Genomic DNA, 12,933 nt, shown 5'->3' with positions numbered 1-12,933 from the left:
TCCTAGCTCCCCACTTCCAGCTCCAGTCCCCCCCGCCCAGATGCAGCTGTCATAGGCATTGGGAGAGTGAACCAGGGATTGAGAGCCTTGTTTCTACCTGTTTTTCTCTGTTGTCTCCCAAATTAAAAAAAAATAAAGCAATTTACAATGTAATCCCACTAAAAATTCTTAAACATGAGTATATAAGCCCTTGTGGATGTGGATGAAATAACAAATATCTATCTACAGTATTTATTTAATTATACACACATTTAATATGTATAACATAAACTAAATATTAAGTTAGAAATACTGCCTTTTCCTCCTCCTCCTCACATTGCACAAGACAATTTTACTCTCACTCCTCACATGCTTGTTATCACCAGAATCAAATTCTGAGTCATCTCACAGGAAATTCTAGAACCTAGACTCAGGATTCCAGAGCGAAAAATCTCAGACTAGGTTATGCTCACATACCCAGAAGTATCCTAAAGACATTCCCAGGAGTCCATGTTGACAATTTTAAAGGAATTGGTTTCTAGATCCTCAAATTTATACCCTCTTTCCTAAAAATGATCTCCCAAAAGCACATTTATAAAGGAGTCGTAGGTTCTAATGTCTGTCTCCCCTTTCAAAACCTTCCCTTTAGAAACTGACTATGAGATGTTGTCCCCTGATACCCCTGAGAGGCAGCTCAAGTACATGGGCCCCTGACATCCATGTGGGAGACCCAGAGGGAGTTTTTGGGCTCTTGGCTTCAATCTTCCCCAGCCTTGGCTGTTTAGGGCATCTGGGGAGTCAACCACTGGGTAGAATATCTCTCTTTCTGTCTCTGCATTCCAAGTAAATGAAAATAAACAAACTTTTTAAAAAAACCTCCAGGATGTCAAATAAAATCCCAAATATACTACTGGCATAAGTGGCCAAAAGGTGGACATGCTAATGGCTAGGTAACAAATTGCATTACAAGTAAAGTGGTTTCCAAGTCTTTGCTTTCAACAAAGCTGAAGGAAGACTAAATTGAGTTGTCAGCTAATAAATGATTAAAAATAATTTGATGATAGATTACCAAGTTTCCTCTACACTTACACGTACAAAAATGGAAACCACTAATACAATTGATGCCAAACCCTGTCTCATTCTTACAAGTAATATTTGTGTTTTTTTTTTTGTTTGCTTTTTTTTGTTTTTTTTTTGTTTTTTTTTTTTTTTTTTGACAGGCAGAGTGGACAGTGAGAGAGAGAGACAGAGAGAAAGGTCTTCCTTTGCCGTTGGTTCACCCTCCAATGGCCGCCGCGGCCAGCGCGATGTGGCCGGCGCACCGCGCTGATCCGATGGCAGGAGCCAGGAGCCAGGTGCTTTTCCTGGTCTCCCATGGGGTGCAGGGCCCAAGCACCTGGGCCATCCTCCACTGCACTCCCGGGCCACAGCAGAGGGCTGGCCTGGAAGAGGGGCAACCGGGACAGAATCCGGCACCCCAACCGGGACTAGAACCCGGTGTGCCGGCGCCGCTAGGCGGAGGATTAGCCTAGTGAGCCGCGGCGCCGGCCTAGTAATATTTGTTTTTAACACATAAATTGAGGAGAAAAAGTCTCATCCCACTAGACTCGTTTCATTGTACTGACAACGTCAGTTGGCATCATGGACTGTGAAGAAGCTGAATGAAAACACACAGGAGAGAAAATCCTGGGATGCTTTTTCTAGAGATGTAATATATACATAAAAGTGAAAGCCTCAAAGGTCAACAGAAGACATCATATATAATATATATGTATATGATGTCATGATAGTCTTATTCATGAGGTCTTCCAAAGGTTATACAATGAATATGCATTGTTTTTGTGATTAGAAACAAGAATGTACTATTAAATAAGAAGACCTAGCCAACAGTAATGATTACTCCATGATCAGATTGTGATTGCTGAATACCGTTTCACACTAAGAGGACCCAGGACATTTTGGAGAAATATCAAAAGCAGGAAATGTGTCAGATGACTCTGGATTACCTTGTTAAACCAGGAGGCAAAGAAATTATAATAATCCTGGTGCTATGTCAAAAGAACTATGGAATCAACTTGAATTGTTTCTTACTGACCAGAGGGATTCATTTGCATATCAGTAAAAATAACAGTGAAATGGAGTTGGATATATCACATATTTGAAAAATCTATCAGTTAATAAAATTTCTCAAAATATAAAAAAAATTTAAACTCTCATTAATCACTTTTGTGGGTTCTGGCATTGTGGCACAAGCCAATACCAGCATCCCATATTTTAATGCCAGTTCCTCTGCTTCCAGTGCAGATCCCTGCTAATGCTCCTGGGAAAGCATTAGGTGGCCCAAGTACGTGGCCCCTGCCACCAACGTGAAAGACCTGGATGGAGATCCCAGCTCCTGGCTTCAGCCTGGCTCAGACTTGACTGTTGTGGCCATCTGGGGAAGAAGTCAGTGAATAGAAGATGTGTGTCTGTGTGTCTGTCTGTCTGTCTCCCTCTCTGCCTTTGAAATAAACTTTAAAAAAAAATCACCCTTGGGCCGGCGCCATGGCTCAATAGGCTAATCCCCTGTCTGCGGCGCTGGCACACCGGGTTCTAGTCCCGGTCGGGGCTCCGGATTCTGTCCCGGTTGCCCCTCTTCCAGGCCAGCTCTCTGCTGTGGCCCGGGAGTGCAGTGGAGGATGGCCCAGGTCCTTGGGCCCTGCACCCACGTGGGAGACCAGGAGGAAGCACCTGGCTCCTGGCTTCGGATCAGCGTGATGCGCCGGCCGCAGCAACCATTGGGGGGTGAACCAAGGGAAAAGGAAGACCTTTCTCTCTGTCTCTCTCTCTCTCGCTCTCACTGTCCACTCTGCTTGTCAAAAAAAAAAAAAAAAAAAAACACCTTTGGGGCCAGTGTTATGACACAGTGGGTGAAACCACTTCCTGCAATGCCAGCTTCCCATACTAACGGCAATTCAGGACTTGACTGCTCCACTTCCGATTCAGCTCCCTGTTAATAGCCTGGGAAAGCAGCAGATGATAGCCCAAGTGCTTGGGCCCCTGCACCCACATGGGAGACCCAGATGAAGCTCTGGCTTCAGCCTGACCCAGCCCAGCCATTGCAGTCATCTGGGGAGTGAATCAGCAGATGGAAGATCTCTTTATTTCTCTCTCCCTCTTGATTAAGAGAGGTCTTCCATCTACTGGTTCACTCCCAGATGGCTGCAATGGCCAGCGCTGGGTCAGGCCAAAGTCAGGATCCAGGAGCTTCATCCATGTCTCCCATGTGGGTTGGAGGGACCCAAGTATTTGGACCACCTTCCACTGCTTTGCCCAGGCCATTAGCAGGGAGCTCGAACAGCTTGGACTCAAACTGCTGCTAATGAGCCTGTGAAAGCAGCCAAAGACGGCTTTAGTGCTTGGGCCCCTTCTATCCACATGAGAGATCCAGTTAAAGCTCCTGGCTCCTGACTTCAGCCTGGCCCGGCCCCAGATCTTTCAGCCATTCGGGGAAGAGGACCAACACACAGAAGAGACCTTTCTCTCTCTGCGTCTCAAATAAATAAATCTTTAAAAAAAGAATAAGAAAGGGGTCAGCGCTGTGGCGTAGCAGGTAAAGTCTCCGCCTGCAGTACCGGCATCCCATATGGGTGCAGGTTCAAGTCCCTGCTGCTCCTCTTCTAATCCAGCTCTGCACTACAGTCTGAGAAAGCAGCGGGCCAGCGCCACGGCTCACTAGCCTAATCCTCCGCCTACAGCACTGGCACCCCAGGTTCTAGTCCTGGTCCTTTCTCTCTGTCTCTCTCTCACTGTTTAACTCTGCCTGTCAAAAAAAAAAAAGAAAGAAAAAAGAAAGAAAGCAGCGAAAGTAGCCCCTGCATCCACGTGGGAGACCTGGAAGAAGCTCCTGGCTTCAGATTGGTGTAGCTCCAGCCATTGTGGCCATCTGTGGAGTGAATCAATAGATGGAAGACCTCTCTCTCTCTCTCTCTCTCTCTGCCTCTGCCTCTGCCTCTCTGTAACTCTGCCTTTCAAATAAATAAATAAATTTTTTAAAAGTAGCAGCAGCATTCCAATTAATAAACAAGGAAGGACTGAGAGAATTAGAATATCTCCAGATTAAGTATAAACTTAAATGATGATCACTAAGTGCCACGTGACATCACAGGAAGAGAAATTGTCAGATACTATGTGCATCTATGTATGACACCACTTATGAAACATTCATGCCAGGGCCAGCGCCGTGGCTCACTTGGTTAATCCTCCGCCTGCAGTGCCGGCATCTCATATGGGCACCGGGTTCTAGTCCCGGTTGTTCCTCTTCCAGTCCAGCTCTCTGCTGGGGCCCGGGAGGGCAGTGGAGGATGGCCCAAGTGCTTGGGCCCTGCACCCACATGGGAGACCAGGAGGAAGCACCTGGCTCCTGGCTTTGAATCGGTTCAATGGTGGCCTTCGCGGCCATTTGGGGAGTGAACCAACGGAAGGAAGACCTTTCTCTCTGTCTCTCTGTCTCTAACTCTACCTGTCAAATAAATAAATAAATAAAAGAAACATTCATGCCAAAGAATTAAATCTCAATCTGAGCAAGCCTCTATATCTAACTACTAATTTACAAGAAATACAGAAGACGAAGTAAAATGTTAAATGACTATGGGGATACAAATGGAATAATCTAGATTGGAAAATTCTACAGGTCAAACAAACTGGAAATTTGGAAAAAGTAAAGGGGTTCATGGATTAAACGATAAATGAGAGAAATAACAAGTTTCAATGAATGGGCCTTGTTCAATACTGCTTCAAACATAAGACTGTTTTTAAAAAGAGATGTGTATCTACCTTTGGAGAGATTGAAACACTGCCTGAATAACTAATTATATTAAGAAATTACTGATTTGTAGGTGTGATTATGGCATTGAGGTTATGCTTAAAAATGAATTATTTACCTACAATGGAATAGTATTCAGCCTCAAAAAGCAATGAAATTCTGCTACATGCTACAGTATATATGAACCTTGAAGACATTATGGTAAGTGATATAAGCCAAACACAAAAAAGACAATTATTGTGTGATTCCATTCGTATGAGGTACCCCAAGTCCTAAAATTCATAGGCAGAAAGTAAAAAGGTGGTTTCCAGGGGTTAGAAAGGAGGAAAAAATAGGGAGTTATTGCTTAATGGGTACAGTTTATGTTTAGAATGATGAAAAGGGTCTAGAGATAGATGGTACTGATGATATTTGCACGACAATGGAAAGTACTTAATGTCACTAAAGTACACACTGAAAATGCTTAAAATGTAAATTTTAAGTTACACTGATTTACCACAATTAAAAAAGACTTCTTGTCTTTTAAAGATGCCGATGTACTCATGTCTGAGATTTGCTTCAAAGCATTCAGACAATGGAGACGCGAAAGAGGGTAAGAAGAAAATAACCCAAGTTGCTTACTCTTTGGGGTAAGTGATGGGTTCATGAAAACTTATTATGTTTTTTATTGTTTAGATGTGCTTGAAATTTTCCATTTAAAAAAAAACAGTAGGAAGTAGAGAAGACTGATTTACATTCTGCCATACATTACCCAGGTCAGCCCATTGGTACCCTTCATTTTGAGTAACTCAGCCAATCCTGGCTGGACCCTTAGCAAGAGAGGTCTGGAACGGGTTATGCTGCTATTAACCCAGGACCCAGAGTGACTAAGATAATAACAGGTCATACACAGCTCTGAGTATTTCAATTCTTCCCCAGTCCCTGCAGGAGTTGTCCCTATGACAGCACTTCTATCGCAATGTCTTGCTTTGCACATTCACTCTCTCCTTCAGCCCATTCTGAAACTCTAGCCTTCTCTCTCAGAGACCTTCACACCCTCTCCTTTGTGCTTTTCCCCCTTAGAATCCCAGCTTCTGTGTTCAATTTCCCCCAAAGAACAAATCATCACAATAATAACAGAACAGCAAATACTTCTAATGTACTTATTGTATGCTAGGCATGACTTCAAATGCATGACATATATCAGACCCTTTAAACCTCACCATAGCCCTAAAATGTGAGGGTCATTTTAACCTCCACTTTGCAGATAAGGAAACTGAGGTACTAAGTGGTTTGAGTCACACAACCAAGCTGGCCCTGGCAAGGATGTGATAGGGCTGGGATTCAGGCTTCAGCAGAGTCTTTGCCACCCAGAGTCCTTGCCACCACCCCTCACCCCAGCAAGACTATCTGTATCTCTCACACACAGAACAGTCCTAACTCTTCCAACCAAATCCAACTTATTCCACCCTTTCTCATTTCCCGCCGGTCAAGCAGCTGGAATTGGGAAAGGTGCAGAGAAGCCTCACTGCTGATGACAAAAACCCTGGCCCCTGAGAAGCTTTCCCACCCACCCCATGCTCTCCAGGTCCTTGAACTGTGCACCTCAGGGTGTGTGAGTTGGGAAGGTGATGCCCAGCACACACCAATGATACAAAGAGCATGTGACACAGCTGCAGAGTACACTGTAATGACATTTGACCCATGCTAGAAGTCTCCAATATGACGTGAGAAAAGGAATATTTGTATGTTGACGGTGACACAGAGAATATACATTATAGTGTGACAGATATAAATGGATTTACAAAGACATTAATAGTATCTAGACAGGCTTTCAAGCACACTGGGGAATACCTTACTGACACATCAGAGGAATACACCAGTATACTTTTATTCCCAGAGCAAGCAGAAAAACACTTTAACTTTTATAATTCAACAGAAAACTGTACTGCAGTGACACCCACATCTTTTAATTTTGTCTTCTCAGCTAAAACTCTAAATTTTCATGAGTTTTGGGCAACATAGGTGAAAGCTGAGTATTTTTGGCAAAAAAATGCCCAAGATCAAGTGTCTCTTTTGTTATCATTTCAATGTCATATGGCTTATCATTAATATGTTAATCATGCCTTAATGTATTATATAGGGATGTAGTACACATGTATGCATATACATAAACATTTAAATTTATCACATCACTAAAAGATTAATTTCTCCCAAATTTATTGTATACACATACACTTTTATATACATCTATGTATGTACTTAACACAATCCCAACTGGAATCCTAAAAAGGACTGAGTTGTGAACAGAGGAAAATTATTTCAAAGTGCATATAGAATAATAAATGGCTTCAAATGGATTGCTAAGACTTTTTTTTAACTTTGTTTAACTTATTTTACTTATTTGAAAGGCAGAGAAATAGAGATAGGTCTTGCATCTCCTGGTTCACTCCCAAATGGTGCCAACTGTGAAGACTGGACCTGATTAAACTCAGGAGCCAGGAGCTCAACCAAAGTCTCCCACGTGGGTGGAAGGGATTCAACAAAGACATCATCAGCTGCTGCCTCCCAGGGTGTGCATTAGCAGGAACTGGAACTGGGAGGACAGCAGGGACATTCCAAGTAGTGTCTTAAACACCACACAGATGCTCAGCCCAATTACCCAGACACTTCTGACGAGAAAAAATAGTGAAAATGTATCTTAGCCACCGTTAAAAGTTACTCTAAAAATACAAAAATCAAAGTGAGATGCTATCAGTATAGGAATACAGAAATCAGTGGACCAGCATGGAGAGTTCAGAAATTGACTCAAACATATCTAGGAACTTCACTCCATGAGCAGAAATTATACCAAGGTGGAAGTTTCACAAATTTAAATTTCAATAAAGGTGAAATTCCAAGTCTTTGTCAAAGGGATGGATTATTTAACATATTGTGCTGACATAATTGCTAGTTATCCAAAAGAAAGCAAAATTAGACCTTTACCTCATATCGTATAATAAATAGAATTTAAAAGGAAAATTAAGGTATTTTATATTGTTTTATTGTGTGGACACCTTCTGAAACAAGATAGGTAACCCAGGAATTATAAAAACAAAGACACATTTGACTACATTATTAAAATCTTAATTTTTTATACAACAGTTGGAAACAGGCTGAAGTGTTTACAGGAATAGACAGAGTAGGAATAGAAGAGAAAATATAGTCAAAAATTAATAGGTTGTATAGCCTCAACTAATAGTCAAAGAAACACTTAATAAAATTGGATTATCCTTCAGAGCTGAGATGGGATTTAACAGATAATTATATCCAATAATACTGAAGATTGGGGGAAATAGGAACTCTTGTATTGTTGATAGATAAGAGTTACACATTTTTTAGTAATTTTTTAATGTCAAAAATTTTAAGTGCCAAATAAGTAAAGTGTCAACATTTAAAATATACATGTTTCTTGTCCCACACTGGGACTCTTATCCACAGCATTAAACCACTACTTAAGCACAAGATGACTCAGGAAGCCATTTCAACGGTGAAAAGAACAAATGGAAACAATTCAATCTCCCCCAATAAACGAAGGGTTGAATCACCTAAACTGTAGCTTGTTTATTCCTATTTATTCATATAAACAGGTTATACAACGTAACATCACACTTATTTCAACAGACTGTTAAGGGGAAAGCATACCTTTATGAGAAAGGGATTCAGCAGTTACCGCCTTAACCAAGCTATCAAACTACTTACAATAGGAAAGTCAGATATAGCCTCCTGATGTTACACAATAAAAGTACACAGAACCATCCACAAATTTTCCTGCCAAGCATGTTTTCCCAAATATAACCAAGCCTAAATCAAACCAAATCTTTAGACTTAACTTTCAGTGTCCAGGAAGCACAGGGAACAGAGCAACAATTTAAACACCTTGAAGAACAACTGCACAGATAGAGATTGTGGGATATTCTGAAAGGCAACTGACCAGGTCTCTTCGAAAGGTCAAGATAAACCAGGGGGGGAAAGGTAGGGAATTAAATTAAAAGACCCACACAATCCATGTCTCTCACATAGGTTGCAGGGATCCAGTTACTTCAGCCATCACTGCTGCCTCCCAGGGTGCACATTAGCAGGAAGCTGGAGTCAGGAGCCAGAGCTAGGAAAACTCGAACTAAATCCAGATACTCCAATGTGAGATGCGGGCATCTTAACTATTTTTTTGGCAGTGCATGCTGTAGTACTTATGAGTGAAGTATCATAATGTGCCTGTGTAACTTACTGTTAAAATATTCCAGAAACGAGCCGGCGCCGTGGCTCAATAGGCTAATCCTCCACCTTGCGGCGCCGGCACACCGGGTTCGAGTCCCGGTTGGGGCGCCGGATTCTGTCCCGGTTGCCCCTCTTCCAGGCCAGCTCTCTGCTATGGCCAGGGAGTGCAGTGGAGGATGGCCCAGGTGCTTGGGCCCTGCACCCCATGGGAGACCAGGAAAAGCACCTGGCTCCTGGCTCCTGCCAGGATCAGCGCGGTGCGCCGGCTGCAGCGGCGGCCATTGGAGGGTGAACCAACGGCAAAAAGGAAGACCTTTCTCTCTCTGTCTCTCTCTCTCACTGTCCACTCTGCCTGTCAAAAAAAAAAAAAAAAAAATATTCCAGAAAAAAAGAAATATTAGATTGCCCTTTACCAAATTGCTATGTTTTATATCACAAACAGTTAAATACTAACAACTGCATATGGCTTAACCTGACAACTGGAGAGAAGCACAAACACAAATATAATAAAATGTTAATTGTTCAATCTAAATGACAGTTATATAGGCATTCATTATACTATTACTTCAACTTTTCACAATACAAATTAGAATAACAGATATCTCTATTGGCATGAGTGGATAGATGATATATATTGTCTAGTTTTTTTGGAAACATGCTGACACATGTGTACACAAGAGATCCATCAGAAGTGTGGAATAGATGAACAACCTATATATGTTTATAAATATGCCCAACTGTGAAGCAAGGTGTTAGTTGTAAATTAAGTTATTAAAATTGTTTATCTAAGGATGGTGAGAATGAAGGAATCCAGGAAAGATTCACAGAATTTCTTCATGGATTTCTGAATTGTTCCTTCTGCCAAAATAACAGTATTTTACTTGTATCAACTTTGAAAACATGATTTAAAATATATACATACCCATTCTCACACATACTCCACTTAGAATCTCCCAGAAATGTGGGGTAGAAATTTTTCAAATGGGATCTGCAAAGATTTACCCCAAGAATTTTTAGCCCTATTATTTCCATTTAGATCAAGAGTTGGCAAACCAGGACCAGCACTGTGGTACAGTAGGTTAATCCTCCACCTTTGTCACTGGCATCCCATAATGGCACTGGTTCTAGTCCTGGCTGCTCCTCTTCTGATCCAGCTCTCTCTTATGTTCTGGGAAAGCAGTGGAAGATGGCCCAAGCACTTGGGCCTCTGGACCCACCTAGGAGACCTGAAAGAAGCTCCTGGCTCCTGGTTTCAGATCAGCTCGGATCTGGCCATTGTGGCCATTTGGGGAATGAACCAGCAGATCAAAGTCCTTTCTCTCTGTCTTTCCCTCTCACTGTCTGTAACTCTGCTTCTCAAATAAATAAAATTAAAAAAAAACTGAAGTGAGCTTTGTTAAAAAAAGAAAAACAGTTGGTAAACTATCCTATGGCTAAATCCAGCCCTCCACCTGTTTGTTTCTTGATTTAGCTTTATACTTGTGTATGAGCTATAAGCAGAACTAAGATTTATACTTGTGTATGAGCTATTAGCAGAAGTACTAACAACTGATTTTGTGTTACTACATATCAAAAGTCAGTACAAATCTAAGAAAAAATTTTCTCTTCTAAAAGGTATGAATATGTATTTTAAAATTTCCATGAGAAAATATGTAAGTACTTATTCAGTTAAAGTATCTATACTTTACTCACTTTTGAGAATTGCTCCCTTTTAGTGTAGAACTAACACTTAAGAATACAGACGCCAGGGGCTGCCATTGTGGCACAGCAGATTAAGCCTCCACTTGCAATGCCAGCATCACCTATCACAGTGGTGCTCTGCTTCCAATCACACTTCATGCTAATGCATCTGGGAAGGCAGCCGATGGCTCAAGTACTTGGGTCCCTGTCACCCTCGTGGGAGACCTGGATGGAGTTCCAAGCTCCTGGCTTCAGTGTAGCCCAGCCCTGACTACTGCAGGCATCTTGGGAGGGAACCAACAGATGGAAGATCTGTCACTCCACTTTTCAAATAAATTGATTTTTTTAAGATTTATTTATTTATTTATTTATGTGAGAGGCAGAGTTACAGAGAGAGGGAGATACAGAAAGAGAGAGGTCTTCCATCCGCTGGTTCATTCCCCAAATGGCCACAATGGCTGGAGCTGGGCTAATCCGAAGCCAGGAGCTCTAAGCCAGGAGCTTCTTCCAGGTCTCCCACACGGGTGCAGGGGTCCAAGGACTAGGGCCATCTTCTACTGCTTTCCCAGGCCATAGCAGGGAGCTGGATTGGAAGAGCAACAGGGAACTTGAACCAGCTTTAACTGCTACGTCACAGTGCTAGCCCCCAAATAAATCTTTCAAAAAACTTTCTCTTTAGGTCTTATTACAGAGGGTTAAGTATTAACTGAACATTTCCATATTTGTTACATATTTCAATAATATATTATAATGGATAATGGAATTTTCTTCTTTGGATTTCTTTTTCTCTTTTTAATAGGAGAGTCAAAATTGACCATGAAGGTTTACTCCATCTTTCTGCCTCATTCAGAAAGCAACCTATTGTAAAACACTTCTAGAATCCCACCCATATTTTGAATTTATGACTGAGAAATTTCTTTTACGTTCACACACAATCCAAACACTGAGGTGATTTCCTAAACATGGTAATACCACACACACATGCTTTCAGCTTCTAATGGATATATTTTAAATTTGATTTTTTTAAAGGCCATTGCATTTGGGCATATTTCAAACACTTCTGGAACAAGCACAGGCAAAAATTAACTTCCAAAATGACCTTGTAACAAACACATCCTGCAAAATACAGCTGCATTCCATTGGCTCTGCCTCTCCACACGCTTCTCAACCCGAGAAACCAGAGTGATATGAAACCAAGATGCGTGCCTGCAAGGAATATGATGCAATAATCATGTGTCTACAATTCCATTATGGTATAATTAATCTTAATTACACATTAAATTCTGCCTGAATTAAAAGACTCACATAGCTTGAATCTTGTTTTTGCTGCCTTTAATTTTACCATATTATTTTGAGAAATGTAGCATAATAAACCTCATTCTAAAGCAAAATGGTGACTTAGAGGCTCTTATAGCTCAGCTGTGGTCAACCCAGCCTGTTTTAACATTTGACAAGGATCAAGTGAGAACATTCTGTATCTCTTTCTCTCATTGTCAGGTTCAGGAGCAGCCAGCATGTGGGAAAGGAAGTGCTGATTACATATGCAGTCACCTCTATCTCTCCTTATTTTTATGTTTCTCGCCATTGCTCTGAAGACAGACTGGAAACTTGGCATCTGCCTCCTTTTCCATGCCCCATTATGAGAATTTCCTGGATTCTCTTTCAATCTTCCCTTTCTTGCTTACACAGGTGCTTATTAACCTTTTTGGAGCTCATCCAGGCACACCCAGCAACTCCTACAAAAGCAAAGGATCCTAGAAGGCGGAGAAGCTGTACCCACAGCAGCACATTTATTGTGATACAGATAATACAGGCTGTGTCTGTGTTTTGAGACCAATATCATGAAGATCCTTTTCGCATTTGTTCCTATTGAGCCATGGTGCAAATTGGGACTTTTTTTCCCTTTTTCTTTCCCATGGAGATGGGAAAATCCATGTACTATACCCTGCTGAGGGTAGAGAAAACGTCTGGAACTATTAGAAAAACCAGGCCTCAAAAAAACATGAAAACCAAGTAGTGGTTTATACATTTTAGCAGGGCTTATTTTGACCCTGAGAAAGACAAGTTTTGCTTCTTTTTGGAACAGAGAAGAAACTGTTCACTAAGAGCACTGCACATGAAGTGAAAACTCTCAGTTGAGGAACTGGAATGGAAGTGACAAGAAATGATAAATGATGTCCTATGGAGGGAGGAAAACATTGAACATCTGCAGTGGGAAGGATGCTACAGGAGTA

General features: G+C 41.5%; 1 long non-coding RNA gene across 4 annotated transcripts in view; it reads right to left on the bottom strand.

The window, feature by feature from the left end:
- LOC149119554 (uncharacterized) overlaps positions 1-12,933 on the bottom strand; it is a 135,206-nt gene that overhangs the window by 114,318 nt on the left and 7,955 nt on the right. Inside the window, exons 3-4 of one of the 4 annotated variants that reach the window (XR_016227849.1) lie at positions 11,799-11,905; positions 11,067-11,282 (exon numbers count right to left, since the gene is read on the bottom strand). The exons of 2 other annotated variants lie outside the window; for them this stretch is intronic. This is a non-coding gene — a long non-coding RNA (uncharacterized LOC149119554). Of the gene's footprint in view, positions 1-11,066; positions 11,283-11,798; positions 11,906-12,933 lie in introns of those variants that run through there. One more of the 4 variants, XR_016227848.1, reaches the window with a different exon arrangement.

The sequence above is a fragment of the Oryctolagus cuniculus genome, chromosome X, assembly GCF_051225735.1.
Source record: "Oryctolagus cuniculus isolate XC-2025 breed Fujian yellow rabbit chromosome X, ASM5122573v1, whole genome shotgun sequence".
In the NCBI taxonomy this organism is placed as follows: Eukaryota; Metazoa; Chordata; class Mammalia; order Lagomorpha; family Leporidae; genus Oryctolagus; species Oryctolagus cuniculus.
The sequence above is the reverse complement of the archived record's forward strand: the minus strand, read 5'-3'. Positions and strand labels throughout refer to the sequence as shown.